Source organism: Capsicum annuum, chromosome 4 (genome assembly GCF_002878395.1).
Source record: "Capsicum annuum cultivar UCD-10X-F1 chromosome 4, UCD10Xv1.1, whole genome shotgun sequence".
Lineage (NCBI taxonomy): Eukaryota > Viridiplantae > Streptophyta > Magnoliopsida > Solanales > Solanaceae > Capsicum > Capsicum annuum.
The window spans coordinates 199359075-199362935 of record NC_061114.1 but is presented as its reverse complement, the minus strand read 5'-3'; positions in this window follow the sequence as shown (position 1 = coordinate 199362935).

The following is a 3861-nucleotide window of genomic DNA, read 5'->3' as shown; positions in this document are numbered from 1 at the left end:
CGAAAACCTCGTGAATCATCAGCATCATTATCATCATTTTCTTATTTTTATACATTGTACTTACTTTATTGTATTTAAGTTATGGTTGAATTTCCAAATTGACATGTCATACCTATATTTGTTTTATCTTTATGTATTAGTATATGTCTTTACTAGTGTAACACCTCATGACTGCACCATAGGCATCACACAATGCTTACAACCCCGAAAGACTACAAGTTAACCCATGACTAGTGCCTGCTGTGAGTACTGAATACAATACAAAAATATATATGCAGAAGAAATCTAAAAATGACATAAGTTTCTCAAAAGACTGAAATAATAGTAACTGAGTATAACTGATAATAAACTTTAAAAATTGAAAAACTGTCTATGCTAGTTTGAAAGACTCTAACTGTTTGAATATGGAGTTGATGGGACAAATCCCCAATTAACTCTAACTAAAATAACTACCGATGTGCTGAAACACTGAAATTAGTAAACTCTATCCTCAAAATATGAGGACTTATCACTTGTAACACCCCGAATCTGGTACCCAGAATGCTACACAGTGCTCATGACCCCAAAGGACCATAAGCTAACCCGTGACTGATATCTGTACCTGAAAACTGCGTAATATACTGTATAAATGCTAAAATATGAATTGAAAGGCCATAAAAACTGATAAATCACCATAGGGCATAACATCTAGGATGGGGTGTAAATACCCAAAACAAAACTGTCTAAAAATACTATAGTCTGAAAAGCCTCTAAAATATGACTGTCTGAATAAGGAGTTGATAGGACATGTCCCCAACTAACTCCAACTAATAAATTAATTAATGAGATAATTAAGAAATGATCATGTCCTCAAAAGATGAGGACTTTCTGCTAACTCTGATTGCTGAGACTAAAATGCTACTGATGCTCTAGAGCTCGTGCTTATGAACCTATGGTATAAGACACCATAGCACAAATGCATCAGTACTTTGAATGCACTGGTATGCATATGAGGTAGGCTAGATGCATGGGATTCATATGCATGAACAATGTGGCTAATAGACTAATATGAACGTGAGAATACATGTATGAATACATAGAAGCTATATCTAAGATCATGATGATAAGAATTTACTGATAACTAACATGACTAATTACTGAGTTCTGATGATTTATATAACCGATAACATGAGTGACTGTCTCTAACAGTCCTAAATCTGATGGAACTAGCTGAGTTTTGTATTATTCTGAGTTGACTGTATTTGACAGTCCTGAATTCTGTAGAACAATTTGAGTTCTATTATTAAGACTGAATGATTATATCTGATAGTCCTAATTCTGTATCTGAAATAGTGGAAAGTAGTCATCTAACTGACATGACCCTAATTCGCCATTATGGCTTAGTTGGGGTCCAATCTATAACCCCAATTGGGAGGGTGTCAATCCCATACCACTGGTAAGGAAAATCTGTAAGTAACCCTCATATAATAGGTAACTCTAGTGAGAATGGTGGGAACCCTTATTAAAAGGTTAATCCACCTCATCTACCCTCATATAACATGCTATGATATATCAACCTACACTGGCTATGTAGTTCTAGAACACAAGGATTGCTTCTAAAATCACATCCTCATATAACAGGTGAGTTCCCATCCTTAGGTTCACTCATTGCTAATTCCTACTCCTATCTGAATAGACACTGAACATGATTAACTGAACAGGACTAGACTGAATTCATGGAGTTCTGTTAACTGATAGAACACTATTGAGATTACTGAATTACGGATCTTTCTTGAGTCACATGACTGACTGAGTTCTATAGACCATGGTTTGACTGAGGATATCGTGAAAACATGACACTCGATCTAGGAAAACAGCTAACTTATCGAGTACAAATACCCCTAGGACTCGATAGAGAGAAACTGACAAGGCATGACATTCTTGAATACATGACCAACATCATCAATCCATAACACAATAATTAGAGATATTTCATGGGTATTTGATTATCATAGCTTGGTACGTGAATAAGATAGCATGTATACATAGAAAAATTTCATAAGGCTAACTCATGAGCAATCCAACAACAATTCCAATACATAAAAATAACAAGGAAATCATTTTGAACATAAGGTTAAAGCATACATTGTCATTTGGATCACAATTTAGGTATAGTGCATAATTTCTATCCTCCTAGGTATTTTATCAAACACCCTGCATGCACCCTTTGGGCATAGGCACAATCATCAAATTGACACATTATAAATAATCAAGTTATGGATTTCACTCACTTGCTAATGTAGTTTCATGAAAAATACATAAACATTCCAACTTGAGAATCATACAACAAGGTAAACATGGTTACAACCAACCCACAACATAAATATCATGATTTACAATTTGAAAAAGGGGGTCTTGAGCTTTATGGATGAAAGAGATCCATAAATCAACACTATGCATACCTTAGTTCTTCATTCTATGAAGATTGATGGAGAGACTCTTGAATTTGAGTATTGAATTTGAATGCTCAATTGAAAACCCTAGCTTGTTCTTGAGAGAAACAATAAATTTTGGATAAAGAATGGCTAAATAACGTGTTATTGGGTTTAAATACGGAGGGGGAGGGAGGAATTGAATCTTTTAACCCTGGACACATCTTTTAAATTTGTGAAAATTTCCTGATCTGGACCCCTAGCGCTATGTGGTGCTATCGCACCATGTCACTAAAATTTGACAACTGGGAAATTAAGGGATGGTGCGATGCAGAGGCATCGCGTTGTCACTTCATTTGTGACATGAAAGTTTAGCATGATCCACGACTATCGTAGACCCCTATTGGAATTTGACAAATGTCATTTTCTCTTGTGGCGCAGCACACCATTGACTAATATGGTGTTTTTTTATGATAGTAACTTGAAATAGTCATAACTTCTTACCCGATTATCGAATTTAGGTGAATCTTATATCGATAGAAAGATTATTGAATTTCCCTGATGAAAAATTGAAAATCATAAAAATTCCCCATAGAATAAACATCACTCAATTTAAAAGCTAATTCTTGACATTCTTGGGATGAAATTAGTTAGGAAACTTTAGGGTATTACAATATCTCCCCATTGGGAACATTCATCCTCAAATGAGACAGGCTGTGATGGGAGAAACAATGAGCTGAAGTATATATTCGACATGAACAACTGAAACATGACTGACATTACTGAGATTTACATTGAGCATACATATATGATGCATGATTTCATGACTTAACTGACTCATGAACAAATGACTGAGATTTCTGATAACTGAGTTTCTCACAAGGATAATGCATGTCTGATGCATGAACACATGACTAATTCAAATCATGAACATATAACTAAATATGCAATGGTACTTAGTACCAAGTTTAAAAATGAAATTCACAACATGAGGCTGATACCAAGTCATAACTGAAATTTGTACATGAAAATGGAAAAGCTTAAGGAGGACTATTACCTTGAGCTAGATCTGAGTTAGTGGAGAAGAGGTGAGGATACTTGATTTGCATGTCTGCTTCTTCTTCCCAAGTAGCTCTCTCAATGGACTGATTCCGCCAAAGAACTTTGACTAGAGGGACTTCTTTGTTCCTAAGTCTACGAGTCTGATAGTCTAGAATTTCTAGTAGAATCTCTTCATAAGAGGGTTGTTCTGAACATCTATGCTCTGAATAAGGACTACAACTGTTGGGTCACCTATGAATTTCTTGAGCAAAGAGATATAGAAGACTAGATGAACTGAGGCAAGATCTAAAGTCAATTCAAGCTCATAAGCTACATTGACAAATCAATTGAGAATTTTGAAGGGACCAATATATCGGGAACTGATCTTTCCCTTCTAGACAAACCTCTT